Source organism: Ischnura elegans, chromosome 10 (assembly GCF_921293095.1).
Source record: "Ischnura elegans chromosome 10, ioIscEleg1.1, whole genome shotgun sequence".
Lineage (NCBI taxonomy): Eukaryota > Metazoa > Arthropoda > Insecta > Odonata > Coenagrionidae > Ischnura > Ischnura elegans.
Window position 1 is genome coordinate 48,376,140 of NC_060255.1, and position 25,780 is coordinate 48,401,919.

General features: G+C 37.6%; 1 protein-coding gene across 1 annotated transcript in view; it reads left to right on the plus strand.

Moving 5' to 3' along the window:
* Positions 1-1,098: 1,098 nt before the first annotated feature.
* LOC124166899 (furin-like protease 2) overlaps positions 1,099-25,780 on the plus strand; it is a 673,945-nt gene continuing 649,263 nt past the window's right edge. The window contains exon 1 of the mRNA XM_046544607.1: positions 1,099-1,283. The gene's annotated coding sequence lies outside the window, so the exon portion shown is untranslated. The remainder of the gene's footprint in view (positions 1,284-25,780) is intronic.

Below are 25,780 nucleotides of genomic sequence, written 5' to 3' on the forward strand. Positions count from 1 at the left end.
CTGAGATATGCTGCTTAACATTGACTTATATCTTCTCTGAGATATTTAAATTTTTTATACTTTGTTTTAAATGCACATAAACGGATTATTGCAAGAGTATGGTGAAGACATGAAATAGGATTTTTTTCGTTCAGGAGCCTTTTATTTTACTGCATATACATTAGTATCCTTATGTATAGGCACTTTAAATTCTCTCGAGTTATACCGGTTGCATACGTGTTAGTGTGAATTGCCGAAGGTGAGTGTTAAGACTCGATTGGGGTTCTGAATGTGATACCCATTCGATGGAGAAATATGTTCTAATCCTAAAACAAGTTACTGTCGCACGGATTCGGTCCCTTATTGAACGTGAAGTCCCTTATCGGAGTACTTACGCTGTATTTATTACCTGCTGAAACCACCTGTTCCTCATTTCCGTCCGATTTGTGATGTTGGAGCTATTGTATGGTATGGATTTATGCTTTCGAGATTAATTAGTGATTTTCTATTATTTAATTTATTTCTGATTTGGAACTGCATGAATCCATGCGGGACAATGATCATACATAAATTATTGCCTGGTTATTTTTCGAAAATAGCAGCAAAATGTTTTTCACCGTTATGTTATTTTCCGAGAGGAAGGTGGTAATTATGAATGTATTGGAATGAAATTATAAACAATGTATTTTTTCCTGATCCCTTAAATTCTGTCCATAATTCCCATTTCCTGCTCTTGCTGTTTAATATTCAATTGTGCATTGTGATACTTTTTCATTTTATATTCGTTTGAGTCGTAAAATTTGGACATATTTATTGTTATTCATTGATTTTACTATATATACCGGTGTTATGGCTATACTATAATATTATCATTTAAATTTTAAGTATATTGGTATGCACCAATACGAGAACAAATTTCTTAAGCATGGGCACCATCGTTCCACGAGTATTCAATGTCGCGTGTTCATTTTTCTCTCCAGTTGGTCGAATTTCCGACACAGTCGTCATTTAGATATTTTTTTTAGAAATATAGCAAACAATTTTTATTGCTACCGTCTTATATGAAGTAATGATTTGGTAAATACTAATTTATTTGTTTTATTTTTGCCCTGTAGGTCCACTGGTTTGAGCAGCAGCACGAAAAGATTCGCAAAAAGCGAGATTTGACTTTTCCTTCCTACTTCGACTACGGCGAGGGGCCCAAAATCGCGCTCCCAGACGTCACTCACCACGATCAGCATTACCGTGCCTTCGGACTCTCCTCATCCTTCCCGGATCCCCTCTACAAGGAGCAGTGGTACTTGGTAAGTCTCTTTCATATCAGAAATAATTATTCGTTAGTCTTCTATCACGTTACCTATCATGGAGGTATTCTGTTCAGCCTATTTTATGCCGCAAATTGTTGTCAAGCACTCAGTTGAACTTGTTCCTGTTTTCAGATGACCGGGAATTTTTAATCCCATAATCCACAGTAAACATTAGTGAATCTATTGTTATTGTCGTTGAGCATAAAATGATGATGAAAATGTCGAATAATCACCGGTAAGGCTAAATACGTACTATTTTTGTTCAAATTTGCTTAATCGGAGCCAAGACTTTAAAGCTGAGTTATGTTATTAATGTATTGATTTTTTGCTTTAATTATATTAATGTCACATAATTTGCTGACATGAATTAATGCTGACATCTCGCGATAATTTTGAATTATTTTCGTCCGATATTTATATATTTATATTTCCCTCTCTTATACTGAAATATTTCCAGTATCATTTCCAAAATTGTTTTAACACCGCCTTAAAATCCAGCATGTCGTAATATGCTTTCTTCTTTTATTACGTGTAACCTGAGGTAGGAGATTGGGAAAGCATTTTTCGAACCATTTTTTTACGAGTAGTTATTACACCTGTATGGCAATTTTAATGATGGCGCCCTTCCAATGTATACAGGCCTGATGTTTGGAGTTCATGTTTGGCTCGCACGATGTAGTAAGAAATGTTCTACCAAATATTTTTATTTGAAGGAAGGAGCATGCATAAAATCAAGTTATAAATGAGATTGACTTTTATTACTATACGTTGGATGAACCGCATTACTTACGCAGCAGTTTTTTATGATGATAATATATAGTTCGCTATATTGGTGGCATGAGGAGATATAAATCCTGCATTTAACTCTTCGTATTATTTCATCTCTCGCTCGCTCCGAGTGCTTTATTTCTACACATGTCTGGTCTGTGTTGGACATTCAAGATTAACATGATCAAATGATTGTGACGGCATACCATTCGGTGGAAGATGTGTATTTAATATCCCTGCTACCTCCCGCCAATCACTGAATACTTCACAACTCCAAATTGAGGATAGGAAAAGTTGACGGGGTCATTGAGAAGTCTTGGTGTGGTGGGAGATTTGTGTGAGGTGACATCTGATTAATTTCCCTGTCCATCAGTCACCGGCATTTCTTGGCTATTCATGCACACCTTTTTTTTACCTTTAAATTATAATTGATAATGATAGGGGTAAATATTTTATCCTTGTTTGTGGGTGGTCATCTGAAATATTATGGCAATCTTATATCTTGAGGCTTGCTCATTATGGTTTAAATCAATATTTTTTCCCAATCAAATGGTGAATTAGACCTAATACCTATGTATTATTTATGTGCAATTTTTTTACCATGGAATAGTATTGAACAAAATACCTCGCCCTGTTACTATTTCAGGCACTGTAAGTGTATTTAATTGGTAAATCTCCTTCTCGGATTGACGTATTGGCATATATGGAGGTTATAAGTTTTAAAAATTAGAAAAGGAAAATTTTATTATTTTATCCATATATCAGTTTGTAAGGTGCATATTATGACCCATAGGGAGCGCTCTGCGATCACGTTAGCGTAATTATTTCAGCACCAAATCTTTGAATGTGTTAATCAACGAGTAGAAATGGATATTCATCCGTGCTTCTCCTCTCACGGAGAGGAACTTTTTCCTTAATGGCCATAGCTGGCGGTTTGGCTCCCTGTGGTCACTCTGACTTTTCTTATGGCTGCGTCTGCGCCATCCTAGGCTCGAAGACACATAGGAAAGCCCTTCGTTGACCTCCTAATGGCGGTGGCATTTTACACGGCTCGTGACCCCGCCAAAAACCGCGATATAGTGATTAACGCCCCGAGGGGTCGTTAATTCGGAGTTGACCTGAACGGGGCATGTTTGCTTGCGTCGAGGAGGCGGTATGTTCCAGTGTAGCGGTCCTTGCGGGTGCCTCGTGGCGTGGGGAAGGTTTGAATCTTAATTATATCACAGTCTTGTGATTTTATCCCAGTATTTCTCGGGAAATATGACGGCAGAACTGGGGCAAATGCCTCGTTTAGCTACGGTTCCTTTCTTGGAGTAGGGTAATTTTTCCCTCCACATTTGTCTGGTGGAATAGCTCGTAATTCTCTAGTTTCGGAATGATTAGCCGTCTTCAGCTTTGCCAAGCTAACTTCACAATCAAATGAGACCAGATTTCCTGGAACAAGTTAATGTTGAGGAACGTTAACGATAGAGATATCAACTTTACCATCCAGAAGGGCAGGATTGTGTTGGTTTTAGGTTTCAAAATTCGTTTAACCCGAGTGCCTCAAGTTTGACGGACCTAGAAACCAAGTGGTGAAGGCCATTATTTTTGTCATCGTTGGCATGTCAAAACTATGACCATTTGGCAATGAAAATTTCTCAATCAGTACGCCAAGTCTTTAATAAAATAGTTTTGTGAGCTCGAACATAAGTTGCATTCGCTAAGGAAACTTTTTAATTCACTTACATATCATTATATTCATTTCTATGGCGAAAGTAATTTTCATATTCATGTATTTATCCTACTGCTGTGTATAAGTATTTTTTATCAAAGTTCTTCCATGTAGTTTCAAGTGTTTGCCATATTTAAATATTATTTGATGCTTTCCTGGCAAATAATGAGGGTTAACTCTTCTTGGGATTCCCACCGGGTTAATTTATCCATAAGGGCCAACGTTTCAATCTCCGACTCGGGGTTCATCCTCTGGGCTCATCTTCAGCCCTCCATTCTGATCCTGTTTAGAGGTTACTCACTGTTTTCAATAATGTTAATGTAACCCACGATGTTCTAAATATTACATTGAAGGATCAAAACATTTTTTGACAGGAATGCTTATTTAATGTTTATCCTTTGAAATATTAAATACCTTTTCTTTATTCTATATGCTAGAGAAAATGGCCCAAAAATATTTTTAACTATTTATTTTATTTTGGTTATTTAACTAGTTTTAATTTCCTGCCTGTTTTATGTCAATTTTTGCGTTTTTCTCATTCCAATTTTTTTGCACTTTAGTTAGAGGTTGGTTGTAATTATTTTTAATATTTCAGTGGTCTGTAGGAAACCTCACATTTAATATGCCTCCTAATTTTCGAAGAATTAATAGTGACATCACATCAGCACAGACCGCGCGTATGGTCTTATTGCGGAAAAAGAAAACAGAGAATGTTACTTCTGGAAGTTGATTTAAATTAGTCTGAAGGATAACAAAAATCCTTCAATGAGGTTTTGCATACTTAGTCCATTTAAAACTTTCATGGGTGAATAGATACAAAATAATTTTATTTTAAAAACAAACATTGGACTGGATTTTTTATTTCTATGGCAGTACTACTCCACAATGTGGCCCCGGAAACAAAAAGATTTTTCATATGATAAAATCCTGAAATTTACGGTGAATGGAACACAGATTTGTCGATATTTTTTTATTACTCGTGTGTAAAAAAAATGCTTCTCAGAAAATATTGCGGTTATATTTTAAAATCTGTGATATAGGCAAATGATAACCAGAGTCAAGTTCATATACTCTAATTTTCAGTATGATAGCTTATGTCTTAGGCATAAAAAGCGTCACAAAAAATGCCCGATCGAGCGGGAATAGTGCTTCTATTGATAATGTATCATAGAAAGCCTTTGACTGACATTGGACTTCAGAAATAATAAAAGCTCATGTCAGTCCTTTCTGCAGATGGTTTTACCTTGTAAGGAGGGAACAAGGAATGATTTTCCTTTCCGCGATCCTTTATACGCCCATAACTCGTCGAGTGAGCATTTACTGGAGCAGACCCTGGCGCAGAGCGTACACTAGCAGCTAAGCTATTCAGGAGATGGAATGTTTCCTGTTAGCATTGTGAGGGAAATACGTGACTGTGGCCATGCATAAAACCCTCCCTCCCAAAATGATAGGCTTCTTCCGCCCCCGGGGTACTTGGCCTGTCTACGCGATGTTCCTCCCGGTAACAAAGAAGGCATCGTGACCCGTGGACGGGCCACCCTCACCCCTCTTAACCCACACAGAAACTTTTTGAGGACGAAACGTGAGATTTAGTGCTTGAGGAAGGTGGAAGGTACTAGCGCTAGCCTGTTCTATCCCTTCCTAGGGACGTCCATGTCCTGCTACCTCTAACGTCGACTTGAAAGCTCCGTTTTTTCCTAGCAAAACTCGGCCATTGTCCCTTGGCTAGGGTTAACAGATGTTACTAATACATTTGTAGACAAAATTTGTATACATTGTAAGACAAAATATATTGTTTCAATGTATATCGTTGTCAAATTCATTTTATATTTTATGGCTACACGCTTTCTCTATCAAAATTCAGATGAATCCTTGAAGGCGGCTGTGATGGACAGATGCTTAACCTTAGTGGGCTAAATATTTTTTCAAAGATGCCTTGACGTGTTTTTTCCATATATTTATAAGAAAATAAGGATGAGAAATCACGACCGTGGGTGTCACAAATGTGATGGATCCATTTATGTGGGACTTAGATATCAAAAAAAAATAGTCAGTAACCTGCCCCGTCAAGGCTGTTATGTCGTAGGAACAGAAGTTGCAGAAGGAGTGGGAGGAGTTTATTCCGCTCCTTAGACCCACATGTGTGACTAACTCGCAAGGGTTACATCGCTATGGGAATACCCATGCGACCATCTCTTCCGTTCCTTTGTCATTTTTTTTTTTAGTCTTTGTGTCTGTCCCTGAGGCCTTCATGCTTTGGGTAAATAAGTGGATAAAAGGGTGATTCCGCCGTCCAAACACGCAGAAAGTGCGCGCCTTGTTTTTCAATTCTTTGTTTTCAGAGTTGATGAATGGGATGAAGCGGAAGCTCAGACGAAATAGCGAATGGGGATTGCATTTTCCTAGGGTCATCGAAAAAGTTTTTCGATGAAAATTTGAGAGCTGCCTAGAAGGCTTGTAATTGAAAATATTTTGATATGAATAATGATTATTTTAGATTTTGCTCTTCTTAACTTTTATGAACTTGCACAAATAGAGTTGTCAAGAGAAAGTTCAATATTGAACAAGTTCTTAATTATATAGTAATATTCCATCTCCGTGGCTTGTAAAAAATAAAAATATGTTGAAAAACATATTTATCTTCGCTTTTCTTCAGTTGTTGGCTTTCTAATGGGTCTAATCAATTTTATGACTTAGGAGCTATGAGTACGTTTAGGTTTTTTCATCAATATATTGGGAGATAATATTTATTTACTCTTTCTTTTTTAAGCATTAATGTTTATAGAACTATAACTGATATTTTCTCAGTATTTCTTTCGCAAATATTTGCTCATCTATGAAAATATTTTGTTTTATTGCTTCAAATAACTTTCGCTAGGGTATGTATCTCGAGGCGATTTGTTATTTCTTCTAAAGCGGGAAGCACGCGCTCAGCTAAAATTGCCTCGAGTTTTATTGTCGGTTCTCTTCTCCAATTTCTTTGGTGGAATAAGTATGTGCTCAATGTGCAAAATATGCACAAAAGTATCATGCTGTACTCTTTTTTTTGCAAAATCCTTTCTGATCCTGGCTTCAAGAATTCTTGTGCTATCTATGCCAAAATATGAACCGAGTAAATAATTGCTTCGCGCATGTTTTATTTGTATTCTTCATTCACGTAGCTTAGGGATTTTGCGGGACTTGTCCAGTATATTCTGGCGTAATATCCTTAAATTTTTGTCTAGCCAACATTTCTAATGCCTCTCGTCATTTTAGTAGCTGGAGAAATGTGAACTCATATCTGAGTATTTTTTTTCCTTTGCTTCCCAAGTTATTTTTGGCAGTAGCCTCTATGCGTCTGTCTACTAAGCCTGAATGCAGGTATACATTTCTATCTTGAAATAACTCCAAATACCTTCTCAGGTATTTTATTACTTCGAGAAATAGTTGTATTTCCCCCACTATCATTTAGTCACGGAAAGAGAGAATATTTCAACGACGCGGTATTTTTAATAATCGATGAAAGGAATGAGTGTAAAAAAATATGCTCCTATTACTCAATAAGATTATTTTTATAAGGTCTTAATGGAAATTTTTCCTCAATTCCATTTCTACTAGGCCTCATTCAATAACGCTGTTCAGATGTCAGGGGGTGTGTTTGAGGTTGCAGAAATTCCCTTGCAACACCAAAGCCTAAATGATACACCTTTGGAAAAGAGACGGTCTCGGACGGTTATATAATAGTTTTACTACCTGAAAGTTACTGAATGCAATGAAACTTAATTTTCGTGCCTTAAGCAGTAAGGTGCACTAAATTCAAATCTGATAGTATAATTTTCGTTTCCTGTTAGGGTTCATTTGTAGTCAATGGCCTTTTGAAAGGTCATTAAGAGGTTACAATGTCTCCCCAATGAGCTGGGTAACGAAGGGATTTGATGTCAAATCACTGGATGTCAAACAATTAGACTGCGAGTTGCCTCTGAGAAAGAAAATGGCTAGAGAATTTCGCTGAATATGTGTAATTATATTTCCAGTGGCGTAATCCGGAGCGATCTATATTCTCTCCTATTCCAACTACTCTTGAGGCTGGATCAAGAGTGTGTTAGTGACATTAGATACATTTTGGAATGTATTGATTATTCAGTTTCGGAAAAATCGTTAATACGACCTCCGTTACTCCATTGTCTTAATATGCGGAATATTCGTAGTTTTCTCTCCCTCCCTATCTATTACACTATAGTATTGTTTCACTCCAAGTAAGTTCCATTACAGTCGTCTGTTTGCCGTCGTATTTTCGGTCCCTATTCTCGACGACACGAATAATAGGGGGGAATACGCGTCCACCGCAAACAGACTCGGCGAGAATTCTGTCAGCGTCTCCTCCAGCACATTCCGCACCCTCAAGGGGAAGTTTGAGGGGGGTTTTAGTGGTGCGAGCGATGAAGGAAATCTTGTTTCCGCAAGAAAATGGAGACATTGTGTTCGTTTGCGGTCGTCGGAGGAAATAAGGTTTAGTTTTTTTGACCAGAGATGAGCTCGTTTCTATTACCATTAAGAAAGGCAAACGAGAGGACGGTGTACGAAAAGTATTCTTGGGGGATATGGCGGTGGTAATGTCCATGATGGATGGAAAAACGTTGCGGGATGTGTGATGAGGATAAAGAAATGGTTGAGCACCTTGATTCCTCTTTATTTGTCATCTGAAGAAGTTCTGTGAAGAGAGGTGGTAGATATGTATGAAAAACACTAACATCACCGTAGTAGAGAACGTGAGTGGCGGAGTAGTTGTCTACTGCCTTGAAAGTGGAAGTCTTTATTCAGTGTCTTGGAATATAGACCTTGAAGAATTTTGAATCGAAGTTTGGCCAACAGTGTGGTATATTTATACACCTTCATCGGGGCTATGAATGAATATGAGTATATAATTTCTGATGCATAAAAGGTTATTGCATTGTTTTCTACAGCGATAAAAAAGAATTCAATTTCAAATTAATTGAATAGAAGAGTCTAAAATTTTGACATAATTATTTTTATTGTGTCAAAATTTTAGTCTTTCCTTTTTAAGGAGTATACAACTTAATACGTTTTTATTATTGCATTAAAAATTGCTAAAACCTTCAATGAATCATAATTATGTACTCATATTCATTCATAGCCCTGACGAAGGTGTATTTTTATATGTATACCGAAACTTTTGTTTTCATTTAATATTTTCATTTAATATTCTTCAAGACCTATTCTCCAAGGCACTAAATCAACATTAAACATAGAGATCAAGAGAAAGAAAAAAAAACTCAAAATATGGAAGTGTGTGTTACAAATGGAAGGGGCTGTCCTCAAAATTATTTTCTTCAGGTTTCAATTAGTGAAAATTTTGAGAAGGTTTATTTTTAGTTTTTAAAGATACTCGTAGCAATATGTTTAACGTCGAATTTCGTTCGCATTTCAGTGAGCATTCTGCACGAAAAAATAGAAGATAGATTTGCGAGTGGATGGAACAATAGTTAGAAAACAGATATAATAAAAATATATTGTAGTGGTAAGAAAAGTGATTACGGAAAGTTAATATGGAGATTTCTCCAGTTTTATCAAAATTTTGGTTTCTAGTTTTTCTTTCCTTGGAGTACGGCAATAAGTATTTTTATTGAAATTGATTATTTGAGGGAAAATGCATATGTTATAAGAGACATCTCGTTCTGAAAGACCTAGACTTTTATCAACTACCACACTCCAAAATGGGAATTTAGAATGCAAACGGCTGATAGATTTACTGAGCATTTTACGAGGAGCATAATAGTTATGTCTGTACTATAATTATGGGCGTGGCATTACAAATGTAGCCGTTTGCGGCTTTGGTCTTTGTAGTTGCGAAATCCTTTAAGCGTGAAATGTTATCCGAGAGCAAAGATTACGGGAGAAGGTTTAAGTGAACGTGTTTCAGCTTTCTCAATAAGGTTATTTTTTATGCTTCCTCTTTGATTCAAACATAAAAGGTTCTATGCAATTGAAACCTGAAAGGCTGAAATTCAATTCCTTGAGGAAAGAGGTTGAATGTTATCTGAAATTTCGGCTGCTATTGATGAGGTAACATTTATCACCTTTGATTTGCCATTTTGTCTTTTCTGAATTGTGATCTTGGTATTTGATATGGGTTCCCTCCGTTGCTATTCAAAGGGTTAACTTCAAATTTAGCTTTTTTTTCTAACTATTGTAGGGAATTCTGGACGATAAATGTATGGTTATTCATAACAGGTGAAAATATGAGTGTGAATTGATCTGAGTTTGATTAGTATTCATCTTAATTTTTAAGAGCTTCGAATAAGCGCACAGAAGAACGTGAAGAAATCATCGGAGAGAAATCTTCACTGCTGCATTTAAGTGGATTTTTTTGTTCCTTTGAAAAAGCAATCTTGGGCGATAACATCTAAAGGTTGACGCTTAATATCGGGAATGCGGTCTTATTTGCTTTAATTTGAAACGACTTTCTTAGAAAACATTCCGTTAGTGGCTTCGTTAGCACATGTTTAAGTGTCAGAGAAAAGGATCGTGCGCGATTTTCGTATGTAAAAGAGTGCTTCTACGCTATCAGCTCTGAATTTGGCCCAGATGAGGCCGTATATACGTTAGGTCTCGTCCCTTCCCGTGTTGCTCATGCTCGAAACCTTCTTCCATTACGCCCGATCCTCTCACCCAACTTCTTCTACCAGCTTTCTCTTTTCTTCGCTCGTAATTGGAAACGTGATATTCGGAAATGACTTTTTGCATGGGTCCCCGGGGGTGATGTTTACCCTGGAAAGATAAAATGGGTGTGCCTGTTTAACTTAAGTGTTTGAGGCTTGCTGGATTAGGTCTTGAATTCTTTTGGACCAATTTCGTTGAGTGCTTAATTATTTGTCTTCTCGAGGCGAAGCACGTATTAATTAGTCGCTCTTCACTTCAAATCATTCTTTCCTGTCAGTTCTTCGTAAGGATTTCTTTTCTTTTACTCCTTTCTTATGAATTTACCGCCAATTTTGAATTTCTAGCTTATTTGTCGAATTTTTAGGGTAATTTGCGATATTTTCCTTCTGATAACTGTTTTAAACAAGTAACAGTTGTTTTGGACCCTAATAGGCATCATTCTATATCAGGAATAAAAAAGTCTGAAATTGAATTGTTTATTCTTTTAAACAAGGATAATTAAAGGTATTCTGCATTTTACATTGCACTCTATGAGTATTAATGCTTGCACAAGATTGTATTTGAGCTTATGTAGAAAATCACCATGTAGATAAAGCATAGTTGTTATTCGTTCAATTCTCACGATAAAGGATTTCCTCAAAGTCACGCCCGCTACGACTAATTTTATTAAAAATGTTACTTTAAATAATTCTCATGAAAAATTGGGAATTATTCTCTGCAAAAATAATCCTATCTAAATGATCCAAACCTGCATGATTGTCTCCTATTCTCGTTGGCATGTCTTAAACAGCGGGTGAAACGTCTAGAAGAGACAACGTCCTTGGGTTACCGTCTATTTCATTGTGAGGAAAATAGTTAGGTCTCGTAAAGGGATGATGGGGCTGCGTCGGAATGAAGACTCGATCGGGAGCACCGAAATACGGGCTGAAACTCTCTTGCCGCGTCGCTTCGTTGGGTGAGATAAAGGCCCCAAGATGGGAATTATCGGAACGCCGATGCCACGTGCTAAAGGAGGTGTGCAGGGAAGGCGATAGATTGAGGCTTGGAGAAGGGGCTCAGGGGGATCGGAGTTGGGTTTAATCGCTCCAGCGAAAGGACTTGATTCGAGGGAAAGTGACGGTTATTGATTTAGGAGGTTCCTGCCGGAGTAATTAAGTTTTCAGCGTACTTGAGGTTCCCCTTAAAAAACAAAGTGCAGGGATAATAGGAAAAAGTACGAAGTTACAGGCTGATTGCTATTTAGATCTGAGAGAGTAATTTTTATTACTTGAAGATATTCCAGACAGAATAAATGCCCTTAATGCATTACTTTCTCTGGAAAAAGTTGGTTCTCAGCTGATTATTATGAGAGATACCTCATGAGACTTATTACTTCCTAGTTACTTGTGTTTGAAAATTCCAGACAAAATATTTATGGTTTGTTGATTAAATTTATATTTCACAAAATAAAGTCAATTTATTCCAAATATCTATTTCCAAGCAGTATGATCCCCTATCACTAAGTTAATTTGGAACGATAAATTATTTTTTTGCACCTGGTAACATAGGCGGATCTAGGGGGGTTATCATTGCGTTCATTTTGTAATACGGCGTTCCTTGTGCCCCCCCAGATGCGACCTTTCTTGTGCCCACCCCGGAAAGAAATCCTGGATCCGCCCCTGCCTGGTAATGACGAGGCTAACCAACTAATCCTGAATTCATAGGTGTGAGTCCCGACTAAATAAGTTTTCACCAATTAGGGTATGGCTCTTTTTTTAATTTCTGTTCAGAATTTAGAACATTTACTGTTTGGAACGTGGAAAACGTTATGACCGTGACAAAGCTCTGAGTAAGACGGACCAAGTAAATCAGAAATGGCTACTTTGTAGCTGTAAAAACGGTGGTGCTTGGAGTATAATCGGACAATACTGGTTCAAATCCTAATGAAGGATGGGAATAATTCTTCTGTAGAATGTTTGTACTTCTCTTGAGGTCTCACAAACGCTATCGACATTGATAATTTACAGAAGATCCATTTTTGTATAGCCTTTTGAGTGTAGCCTTTACTGTGTACTTAAGTTTAGATGGATATAATATATTCTCGATTATCCTGGTGATATTATGTCAAGTCCTTACGTATTTACCATGGAATCCTTGCTTCGAGTCTCGAAAGTGAGTTTAAACCGCTCATGGTATGCCTCCATGTGTATTTCCACGTCCAAAAAATATCTACCCTGCGATTCTCTCCTAGGGTGTTTGGTAGGGGGTGAATATTCACCAGCTTGCGCTTTGCCGCAAGCTCGCTTTATGGATTTAAATAATAGCAAAAAATAACTCGTAAATATTTAGCAAATTGTGTGAGTTCCCACTAACCTTGTATCGCTCAGCATCACAGGACTAAAATATAGATGGGCTTGCACATAAAAAAACTAAGGGTAAAACATTAAAACATACTTATCCATAATAAGTTAGTATTTTTGCTAGTACTGTCCGTGGGAATCGTTGTGACCAATATCTCGTATTGGAATTTTAGATGGCCTCTTGGAACCGCCCGTGAAGGAAAAATAATCAAGTTTCTATGCTGTGAAGGGGTTGGATTATTAAAAAGGAAACGGAAAGTAATCAATGCCGCGTGCCTTTTGCGCAATACCTGCTAAGCTCCGCTCGCGGAAGCCCTTACACTATGTTCGGAGCCGTGCATAATGTGAGCATCACGCGAAGATCTTTCTGCCTCGCGTTATATCCCCGCTGAAGGATCAGGACACGAAATCCTATTGAGGCGGAAGAACAATGGCTCGTGAGGCATTGTGGCCATAATGCGCCGTGGAGAAGGGAGCTATCTACTCCACCTTGGGGTCCTCTACCTCCCACCTACTCTACCCCCTGTCATCACGACCTGCTTCCGCCTCTCCTGAGACCCCCTCCCACTCGTCCCTCATTCGCCGTATCCAATATCGTCGCGCAGGAAAGGGAAGACAATTCCCCCATCAGGTGTGTCCCCCGTGTCCTTCACATGTACACATAGATATCCCTGTTAGACTCATTCACTACATTAACGGCAGATGTATGGAGTAACTGAGTTACCGGTAAGGATTACATAGTTGTTAACTATTCATTTTAACCGTTACATTTTCATAAAGTAACTACTACTTGTAATTAACTAATGAAGTTATGATAATAAGAACTACTTTCTTTCTCCTTCTATAACTTGTATCCAAGCATACCCCTGTTACACCCATTCGATACATTAATGGGAGATTATGTAAGGATCACATAGTTGGTAACTATTCATTACTACAAGTGTTGCAGATGTCTGGAGTGACTGAGTTACGCTAAGGATCAGATAGTTGGCAAATATTCATTGAAACCTTTATTTTCATAAAATATCTACTACTTGTAATTTACTCTTTATGTGCTGATAGTATGATCTACTTTCTTCCCACACATATACACTCTGTTACACACATTCACTACATTAATGGTACAGTTTGGAAGTAGCTGAGTTACCGCTAAGGATCGTTTAGTTGGTAACTATTCATTCTAACCATAAAATTTTTATAAAGTAACTACTACTTGTAATTCACTCTTAATGTGCTGAGAGTTATAGCTACTCTCTTCTCACACGTATCTCCGTTTCTCATATTCACTACATTTATGGCAGAAGTAGGGAGTACCGGTAAGGAACATATAGTTTGTGACTATTCATATCACTAATAGACTTCAAATACAACAAAAGCTTGAAATAAAAGGGCAATTTTATACCATTTTCACATAAATTAGTTCAAATTCTTCTAAGCAACAGTCATGCATGTTAAAAAGTTCAAATTAAATACTATACCTAATAAAATAATTCTTTTTATCAAGTTCAATAGAATTAAATGGGCAGAAAAACCAAGGAATGACATAAAATATAGCTCGACAGTCGGTGGAATGCACCTGCATCTTCAATAGATGGCAGCAGTGCAGAAATCGCCAAACGGCGGGAGTTTTCAAAAGACTCTCGCAGGTACGAACGGAATGTCGCTAGGAGTTCATTTGCGATGCGTGCCGAATCCGAGACAAAAGTATGCTCAGCATGCCATTTGACAGGTCTCTTCTCTTCAAAGAATGAGTGGGAGATATCATGGATAGTTGAAATGTCTCTCCCGCCTTAGGGATGAAGGCTTCGGCTATGTGGTCGAATCTACCTGCCGGTCGGAAAGGGAGAACAATGGATTTCGCTCATGAAGCCTGCCTTGGTGCGTCACGGCGGAATCCAATGAGTTTTTTGGTGGAAGTCTTGACGCGGGGGTGGGCCAAGCAAAGGAGAACCAATGAAACTCCGAAGTGTGGGAGATATGAGTTGACGCCTGCGGAAATACATTTTCTGTTAGGGAATCTCTCGTCCTGTCCGATTTTTACGGAGTAATTTTTGGACTGAAGGGGAATACCTGTCACGGCTTATCTTCTACTGTGCTCCACCTGCTTTGATGTTCTCGTAGCTCGAACAAGGGGCTCTCCAGAAATCATTGTAGGAATTTGAATTCCATTATTTTCTATTTAATTTTTTCTCGGTAAATTATCCATCTGTTTGTTATTGTTTAAATTATTTCTCATTTTCACTATGAGTATAGAGCTTCGCATAAACACTCTCGATATGAGTATCTTCTGCCTGCTCAATATCCTTTATGCTCATTTCATCATCTCCAAGTTATTTCAATCGCATGTTTTCAACATGGCCCCAGTGGTACCCACTGAAATTTTTTTGTAATTATCTCCGTATTAATGACGTTGTAATTTTCTTTTACCCCTAAATATAACACATGTTAACCTGATTTTTTCAGTTGTATGAAATTATATGTAATTTAACATCGATGGGGATCCTTCTAAATGTTTAAAAAAATTCTCAAAATTTTGAATGTATATACGTAGTAATGCGTAATTTTTGGTACTGATCGATACGTTAAGTTTCTGTGTGATATGGAAATTGTTCATTTAATCTGATATTTTAATTGGAATTTTCTACAAATTTCTTCTCAATTAATAATCTAGTTACCCTCTTTCATATCAAAACATTTTTTTACTTACCTTCTGATGACTCATATAAGTGCTCCAAGAAAAAATGACTATGTATGCTATCTGATTTTACGCCTTTACGTTGGATCATTCACTCCTGCTCGAGGAGCATTAGGTTTGTAAAAAGTTATCACTTGAGCAAAAGCCTAAAGATGTGCTTTCCCCGTGAGATCTTTTACTTGACTATGATCATTTTAGTGCCTGGAGCTTCTTGCTTTCTTCATCAATTTGAATCGTTGTGTAACCCACCCAGTGGGTGGGCCACCCACGGCAGGCTCCTTTTTTCGCTGCCGCCGTGATAACGCTCGGGAAGAAAGCCTTTAATCAGAAAGGAGGACTCTTGCTCTAAATCCTCGTGTCCTTCTCATTTCCCAGGGCGCAGCATTCCCTTCATCAGCGTCGCAACAACAACAGCTCATCCCTTAGAGACATTATACCGACCCTCCTCAGGATTCTACCCCAATCCCTCAAACCCCAGTCGGGGCTGTTCTTAATCCCGAGTTCTTATCGAAGGAAATCAGAAACCCACTATCTTTCTCATGTTTTGTCGCTCTTGCTCATTACCTCTTTAGATACTTCATCTTAGGTCCTAATCGACAGTATAAATATTATGGGAGGTTTTCCGCGCTATTGTCTACTTCTTCTGCCATTGCTTACTGCTCTTACAGCGTTAGCGGTCATCATGTGGTGTGCATTAGTAATTAGTGAAAAATAAGGGGAGAGAGAGCGTTATGGACTGGCTTTTGTTTCGCTTATAATTAAAAATGTTTTTTCGTCAAAGGGTACGTAAATGAGAAATGTATACCGAATTATTTCATGATATTATATCGGGTCATATTGAGTTGAGCGGATGAAATAACCTTGGGCTTTTCTTGCTGATAAATCAATACTTTGCTGTCTTGTTTTTGAGCGTCTCTCAAATTTTGTTCATTGTGGGTTGCATTTCCTGGATAGCGCAGACGGAGAAGAGTGCCATCATTTCCAAGTATAATCATTTATCAACAAAATAAAGGGAACGGGTAAAGAAGGATGTGTAAGAGAAGACATACGTTGGTGTGATAAGATAACCTGAAAGGAGAACTGAGTGGAGTGCTGCGTCAAACCAAGCCGAGGAGTGTTGACCAGTGATGATGGATTATTTATCTATAATTCACTTTTATTACTTCAAGTCGGAATTCACATTGATTTTCCGATGGGGAAGTGAAGTAGTTACTAATCATTAAGCTAACTTCGTTAAATTCTGTCAGGTGGTATCTCTGTTGGCTGTAAAGCACCGCCTAATTCCGTTGGATGGATTATTAAGCATTAAATTATCTCTACTTTTCATTCCATGTTTTAGCTTTATTTCTTCTACTTGTATTCTGGTAACTCCATTCTAAGGATAAATGTTTTTAGATGGGCGAAGATAACAAGTAGGTACATAATTTTGAAGATCGAAGGAAATGAGCATGACACTGAGTTAGTATGAGGTATATAAAGTGGTTCAGAAAGGTTTTTTGGGAGGAGATTGGAAAAAAGTGGTAAAGGCTCCGTTTTTCTGTAAAAAAAACTCATTCAGACAACGATGTCTGGACTTAATAAATAGATTTTAATAGTTTTTAAGCGTTAATCTTGAAACAGTCATATGCTCGAAAGAATTATAAATGCTGTGTGGTTTCCATAGTTTGAGTTTATTCAATGACCACCCATCAGCTCATTGATGATTTCTGTTCAGTTTATCTCTCCAAAATTGTCTCGAATTTTGCCCATATCTTGGAATAGTTAAGTTGCTTAAAATAGTTTAAAAGGAGCGCTAGGCAGGACCAAGAACTCATAATGGTAAATAAAGCTTTCAACAAACAGTAAGATAAACGTAGGCAACAATTAACAAAAAATATTCAATATTTATTTGGCATAAGTGATATGGTCACTGCCAAAATCATTTTTTAGGTTAATACCTCCCAAATTCACTTTTTTTAACTTTAAGTTTACCTTATTTCCTCTTTAATAATAATGTTATTCATTTTAACCAGAGAAAAGATGTAGTTGTTATATCTTAGACAAATTTTGTGTAATTTTTCTTGTCCCATGATGAATATTTTGGCTGTATTTAGGCGGATACATTTTTTTATTTGGTGATATCTACTTTTCATACCATTTTTGGGCTTTTTCTTTTATTCATGCCGGTCACGTCATATTAAGGAGAAATTAGTGGGTGGTTAAAGAAAGGAAGCATAGAGGGCCGCGAAAGGAGAGGCGAACTGCACTAGGACATAAAAGGAGGATTAGAAAGGATGTTTGGAAGGAGATTGGAAAAGAGCGGCAATGGGCTCAGTTTGCCCGAAAACACCTTTTCAGTCGGACCAATACCCGGATTCGCCCATCCCCGGGAATTTCAAATGAGCGGGTCGCCATTCTCAACGTCACCTTCGTGGTGTCACTTGGATTTCCGCAGTTCTCATCACCTTCTGAATGGAGAGGGTTAGGATTATACCCCGGCCCATCCACCCTATGTCCAACCCCCTCTTCCCCCCCCCCCCCTCGATGTCTCCTCTACATTTCTATCTTCTCTTTACAAAATATCCTCCCCTCCATGGTTGCGAAACCTAATGCCCTCGGACCCCCGTCTTCATTTCGGATTGTCACATCAATGTTGGTGGAGGTGAAGGTTATTCCACCATTCATTTTTGAATGGGTTCATATCCTGAAATCATCCTATTTATTAACTGTTGTTTAAGAAAAGTTTTACTTTCAATTTTTCATATTTATTATTGATTTAATATTATTAAGAGGACTTTTTCCACCACCATTGCTCCCTCGCATGCGTTCCTCTTTTCATATTTATCGATGAAACCGGTGTCAATCTTGAGTTGAGAGCCATTTTACAAGCTCAAATCATCTATAATTTTTAAAAATTATTTTCATTTTCTGTTTAAAAAATGGGATCTTTCACAAACGACTTGTCTTAGCTTTTGACAGGAAAAATATCTATCTCTAAAAAAACTCTATTTTTATATTTGGAGATTATTTTTACAATTTTTTGCAAGGGTGTTTGAACGAATTCAGATACCAAGTAGTGGTGAATGCGTCAAGTTTCAGTATTTATAAGACGAATTCCTCGATTTTCTGTCCAATTGCTACTATATATTACCCATCATGGCATCGTTTTCATTTGTGGACCTTTTTCTCCTCTCTTTTCATCATTTCAGACAATATCCAACCGAAGAGAAAGTACAAGATGTCCATAATAGAATTTTATTGCACCAATGGCTTTCCTATCAAAACATAAATCTTTCCCTTATTCTCCCCCTTTCCTTCAGGCTGCCCTTATCTACATACGCTTTTTTCTGCAAAGAACGAGATTATTCTTTCCTTTGTTCTTGAGGCGTAATGGGATGAGAAACATACGAAGAATTCTAAATATTAGTTTTCCATTTCACATTTCTTGTCGCGTCACTGCGTTGAATTGTTCTTCTTCCGTTGCGTTTGATTACAACACATCGTCTTTCCTTGCTCTGATTTCATATTTTTCCTCTTTATTTGTACTGGCTCGGATGTATTCCATTCATTTTCTCGTTTTCCAGTGCCTTTTTCTTGTTACTGTTTGTGATGTTAGCATATCATTAATGGAATGATACTACCGTAGGAAATTCTCGGAAGGCATTTCTGAATTCTCGTTTCTCTTTCAAATATACTTCAAGCATCTTGCTGGTCGTGATCATTGAATAAGATGTGAATCAGATGGAGTAAGAGGTATTTGACGGTGGCATCATTAAAGATACTATTACTATCAGATTAGAAAGGCTTTTAAGCCATATTTGACAATCAGTGAATTCTTAATAGGGTATTTTACTGTCTTAAAGTATTATTCAACATGTATATACATGGATATCATTAATATTTTAAAAACTTATTTGGATTTATATATTATGAAGGAAGCGACTACCTGCACATTCCCTTGTCGAGAAAATAACTCCGTACAGGGCGAAAAAGAAATGCTCAAACCCTTCGCAGAGCCAAAAGAAACATCCCGTGAAGGAGCCCGGCGCGAAAGGGTTAAAAACTAAAGATTTGGTATGTTTCCTTGTTTGGTAAAGTAAACGGCATCATTTATGGCTATTTACTTATCAAGTACCTATTTAAATAGGCGATGGTAATGGGTGATTAATTTTTAGTCATTCTTCTAGATCGTCACGGAACTGAAGACGAGAATAAGTTTGGACTCCGTTAATACTACTTTTTGTGGATATTTATTTTTGATGTAATGAATGATATTTTTTTATTTGATATGTTTTTATAGCCTCTTCGATAATATGTGGGAAATAACATAATGTTCTTGCCGTTACCTTTCCCCATTGCAATTTACTTTGTTCGCGGGTGCCGAAAGGATTTCTGACCCATCCAAAGATAGGAGTTTTAATTGGTTATAATAAGCTCTTTACCGTATTTTATCCTGGTAACAACCCCAACATCTTTATTTCATTTCGAAAACCCAGTTAAATACCATGTGATACACAGGTCATAGCCCTAGTTAAGAGACTTTTTGTAATAAATCGTTAATTATAGTGCTCCAGCATAACGTCCCGCAGTGTATAATACTGTTATAAAAAATTTTATCTCTCAATTCGATATGAGTGATTGCCTTTATTGAAGTGGCCTACCACCAAGAGATTTAAGAAAGTCTTTTCGTCGTGTTTTTCTGGATGCTGTTAATCTTCATAATGTACCCTCATATTAAAGTTCGCGCTTAATTTTGTATTTGCCTACCCGGGTATAGGTAGCTTAGTTTATTTTTTTTACCCATTATGAATTCGCACAAGGCATTAAGGTTATTTACTATAGTTTCTGTCTTTCGCTACTGAGGATTTATTTAGTAAATCGAAGGATCTCTTCTGTCTTTTCTGTTCCCTGCTATTTTGTACAAGTTTATCGCCGCATCCACCCAGTAATATTCTCCCCAAGGTTTCCTACATATCTTTTCTCTCCTCTTCCGTCTGTGACCTTTCCCTTAACTTCCCACCTCTCGTATTTATCATCATACTGTCATCTACCCCTATTGTGCTCCCTCCTGCTCCGCTTCTGAGACCCTATCATTACAAGCGCGTATTGTGCCCAATCAACGCCTCCTAGATACAGGCCGGAGCACCCGACCTCAACCACGTCATGTCCAGGAGGCCTTAGCTGCCGCGTTCTACCCAGGCGTTGTCTGCGTCTAAGCGTATCAACACCAGTTAAGCTTAGTTAGTGAGCAACAACAATTAAGATAGAGTTATGATGCGGTTCAACTTTTCGTACAACATGTTTTTTTTTCAGAAGTTATTCTTTTACTAATCATTTAGAAATTTCAGTAGCCTCGAAATGTTGTTCCCGTTCTTTGGTGAAATAGTCCAAGGAGTCCTCGAAGTTGGTACATGTCCCAGAATTTTTGCTACAAATGGAAACTTTAAGACAAAATACGTATCCTTGATTGTAAATATCTCTAAAGGAAACAGAATGTAACAACCGAAAATATTAGGTATTTACCTAAAATCGTCAGGCATTCAACATTTTTAAATTTCTCCTACAAGATTTTTAGTGGATAGAGATTCAGTCAGACGCTTCGAAAAGGGCTTTAAAAAGCAGTAGAAACCCTTCAGTAGAAAGCAACCCTTATCTGAACAAGCGAATGGGCAGGCTTCATGCTAATGCGTTCCGTCTTGTGTCTACGTGGGGCTGACACAACCCGCTCCGCCCCAGGTAACCATGCCACCTAGTCCCTCTCCGTCCTACGTAACCATTTACACGTCAACGCCTCCCACTAATGAGGTGGCTTTCTACACACGGTTGTACTGTGTTCTCCTGTGGTGCAAATGTTCTGGGGTTCTGGCCAAAAGAGGCCCTTTCCAAAGGAATATGTCTTAAGGTGTCCGTGTTTTCCCCATCCTGCGTGAAATTTTGGAGAAATTTGTCTTATTTTTATTTATTTTATTTTTATTTTATTCTCATACCACCGGATACAGCTCTTACTGGCCATTTTACACCGGGGTGTTCAACAAATGTAACAAGTAAACGTACACAAACGACCATGCCCTGGACCGGGGAAACCTACCCAGGCGGGACTCGAACCCGCGACCTCTTGTTTGGCAGGCGAGAACGTTACCCCGCCGCCACCGAGGCCGGCCGGCTTATACACCAAACATAAATCGTGCTGTATATCAAGAGATGATTTTTGATAAAATCCCTATTTAGTCTACGTTTCAAAAGTACAATACTTCCTTCATCAGGGAAATTATAAAAAATGAGGCAGCAGTTGTTAAAAAAAATCCAGCATACATTATGCACTCGATAAATCGGACTATAGTTACAAAATACTCAAGGAAAAATAATAATACCAATAATTGCCAAAATCAGCGAGCAATAAGGTTAAATAACTATCTTAACATGCATTATACAAAAGACATAAATGGCCTGCTTTGCATAATTTGTTAACACACAAAATATTGATCTAATTTTAATAAAATTAGGTTTATTATTTGAAATATCTTTTTTATCTCCCCTCTACGCACGGGAAACGCTTAGGTTTTGGCGTCGCAATACAACTGGACTACGTTGGCATTTTATAGTTGCTTGGAGTTGCTTAATATGTGTTAATAGTTCTACTGCATCACGGCTTTAATGTTTTCTTAGCCTTTTTCCCATACGCCAGGGAAATAATTTTCTGCGAGGACACTGTCTATAGAGATTTATTTATGTGTCTCAATTGATAGTCATTATAGTCGTTCATAGCGCATTGTTCTTTTTAGTTTAATTTTATCATTTTTATATAAATTCTTCTCGGTCCTTGATATTCTCAGTAAAGTGAGATTTAATGCCTAATTTATTATATTATATCACACCGAGAAATGCTTGATTCGAGTTATTTTCAGGGTATTGGGATGCACCGGGTTCTGTCCGCTTTAATATTGATTATTGGAAACCCAATAATAGATTATTTTGACTCAAATTCCGCATGGTATTTGTGCCGCAGTAAATCCCAATCTACGATATCGGCCGTTAGTCCTGAATGGCGCATCATCAATATAGACCCATTTCTAAAAAACCGTCATTACAGCTGATTGGCATAGCGATATTGTCTTACCTCATTCTTTTTGCTGGACGAGTAGTCAGCTCCGCTTTCGGGATTACGACGTAATAAACTTTTTTTATTTCATGGCTATGTTAAGCCCCAATCGTCAAAGTTATTCTCTTTAAAATTAACTATTAATCTTCCTATATCATCTGCTTGTTTCATTGATCGTAAAAGCGAGGTGCAATCATAGATGGAAGAAATATATCCGTTATATTCATCTTCGTCGTAATTGTCTTAATAACATAAACTTACCTAAGATTTACTGTTCACTGTAACCCTCAGCATTACTTTGATGTATTTATTGTTTTATGTTATAAAATTTATATTGTGGGAATTTGAATTTGGGCTCGGTGCTTTGGAAATAGATTTTTTTAATTCAATAAAATATAATAAATTAAATTTTTCAGTGCTTTTGCACTTTGGAAAATAATAATAAAATGGAAACAACCGCATGATGATCCCTAATGAGAAAGCAGAAAAAATTAAATTACGAACTGTAGTCCGTGCCCGTAACTTCTTATTTTTTTCTCTTTGTCAAAATCAGAAATCCACACTAATTTTATTATTTCTTCAGGAAGGTACCTAAATAATAGTTTTAGTAAATCATACAAATAGACGAACATTTAATTCTAAGTAAGCAATAGCCATTTTAATTTTTCTCAGGGCCTGTTTTCAATGTGTAGGACTCCAGACTTGAAGATTTAGCTGCATACCTGTGGTTATAACTTTCAAACTGCTATGTGTAGTGCCCTCGTTAATGTACGAAAAATGTTATTTTGCTCTTTTGATGGCAAAAGTTATAGCCGACATAATTATTTAATAATATTTCATCGGTAATGGTACAAAATCGTGAAATGTATAGTCTTGATTTTTACTCATCACCAGTTCCATTTTGTTAATAGACACCTTGGTCAAGACCATTCTTCAATTAATCAAAATTCCGAAATCTCCCAACTACCATGCGATAAAAAAATGACGATAACGATTATTTTTCGGGTGGATCGTGGGAAAAATAAGGCCCCTTTGATATAATGTATTTTGTTTCTAGCTGCTCATAGTTGGTCTTTATCGCACCCAATGACGGAATGAAATGCCATGATATCATTGCGCAATTAGTCCTGTGGAGAAGTGACCACACCCCGATATTCCCACCCCTCCTCCTTATTTGTTTCACCGGAAACATCCCTCAATGTTTGCGCCTTCTCGCTCTGGATCGATTATTCTACGATTCCTCGAAGCCCGGTCCATATCCCTATGGCACTCCTTCCCTTTAACCATCGAACCAACGCCCTTATCCGACCATCCCGCCTCTTTCTCACCCGCTTTCCGACTGTCACCTTAGCTCCCCGATCGCCCATCACGAATGATGGATGGATATCCTGACATGGTGGGGTAAGGGTACCGGACCCTAGGGATTCCAATCCTTTGGGAAGATTCGGCGAGCCAGCGCTGTTACTCCGTAGTCCCGTCACTCCCTCCTCCCGCTTCCTGGACCATGTTACTGGAGATAGAAGCCGCTTCGTCAAGGCCGGTCAGTATTTTTATATTCGCTCCGGAGTCCCCCTCGGGGTTGCGTCGACCGAAGCTTCGGAAATTACGGGCAAGATGATGTTTTGATTGCTCACACACCCTGATACCTGTTCCCTCAACCGCGGCTCGGGGTCGAAGACAAATCGCCCATTCCTCAAATCAGGTTATAATTCTTTCTTGATGTCCGTTTCATTGGGAGGTTCCATCCATTTCGTTCAGAGGATAGGGGGCCAGAAAATCGGCAAAATGGACACAGATTCGAAATGTGTGTAAAAATAGTCCTTCCAGTTACAGAGATGGAGCCAAATCAAACCAATTCACTCATTTTTTATTAGTTTTTGCCGAATGTCGTAGCTCAAGAAAAAAACTGTGCTCTAGAATTTAAATTTTCAATCTGAGGGTTTTAAAACCACGATAACTTCCAAAATCATATTAATGAAGAAGGAAATTATTATTAAAATTACCAATGATTCGTGTTTCCACAGTTCACGTAACAATTGCTATTTCAAAAATTGACTTAGACAACGATTTATTTATTTATCTGAGGACTTAGACTAAGTAACCATTTATGAGTCATAATTAATGCTAAATTAATAATGTCTCAACCTTATGCTCTCCAATACCATTAGATCTCAAAACGTATCGTATAGGTGAAGGAAAGCATACCTACATTACCTATAAGGAATTTTTGTAATGTACATATATGCTCATCTTTTCTAATTGTAGTCGCAAAGTCGTCTTTTTTTTCAAGTTTGCAACAAAAAGTTCTTGCCACAAATATGTGTTTTAGGATAGAGAGGCCCGTAGAATATTATTGTCGAGAGAAAACAGGCCCACCGCGATAGAGTATCCCCTGTATTCCGAGGTGATGATTCTCAAATTCAATACGTGCATTCGGACGTCCGTAATATGGTAATGGGAGTTACACCCTTCGCAGCTGTGATGTTTGAGAGAAAAATAAGCCCTGCGGCTCAAGAAGGGTCAAGAAAGTCTTCAAGTGACTTGATGTGTGGTCAAGATCTTTCCGCTCTCTCACTCCTATCTTTTATCTTTTGTGCATTCAGAAAATATCACTACTTCTTTGTAAGCTGTGGGTTATTTTAGGAAGCAGTAAATATGAAAAATTATTTAGTGTACTTGTTGTTGTATGGAGGAGTGTAGGAATATTTTTCATCAACTTCTCTCTTGCTCAAACGCCTGCCTTCACGTGATCCTGCACCTTTAAACATTGACCTATAGGTATCTCCTCTTTCTAAAATATTACTTCTTTTTGAGGAAGAAATTTTTAATTTTTATTAAGCTATTTGCAACGCTAATTTTCCCAAAGCGCGTAAATATATCTTTCTCTATCTCTTCACTTCTTAAAAAATATTTTTTAGAAAATAATTTTGCAAATCCTGTTGTCTTTTTTTCCTTTTGAAAACAGTTTGTTAGGGCTATATTGACAATGGTATTTTTTCAATGACATTAGGAATGCGTGCATAGGCCTGTATGCAGTATTATAAGCATTTGAGGCCAAGATGAAGACAAAGTTTGGATAGGTATAACTTCAGCAGTCAATGAATGCCATTGAACTACTTGAAGTAAAAGTGAAACGCATTCATAAAAACCTTTATTTTTTTCATTCAATAGTTCCTTGCTGTATTTCCTCAATTCGTCCTGTTTATCCTATCAGGATATTAATGTAAATTTTATATGCCT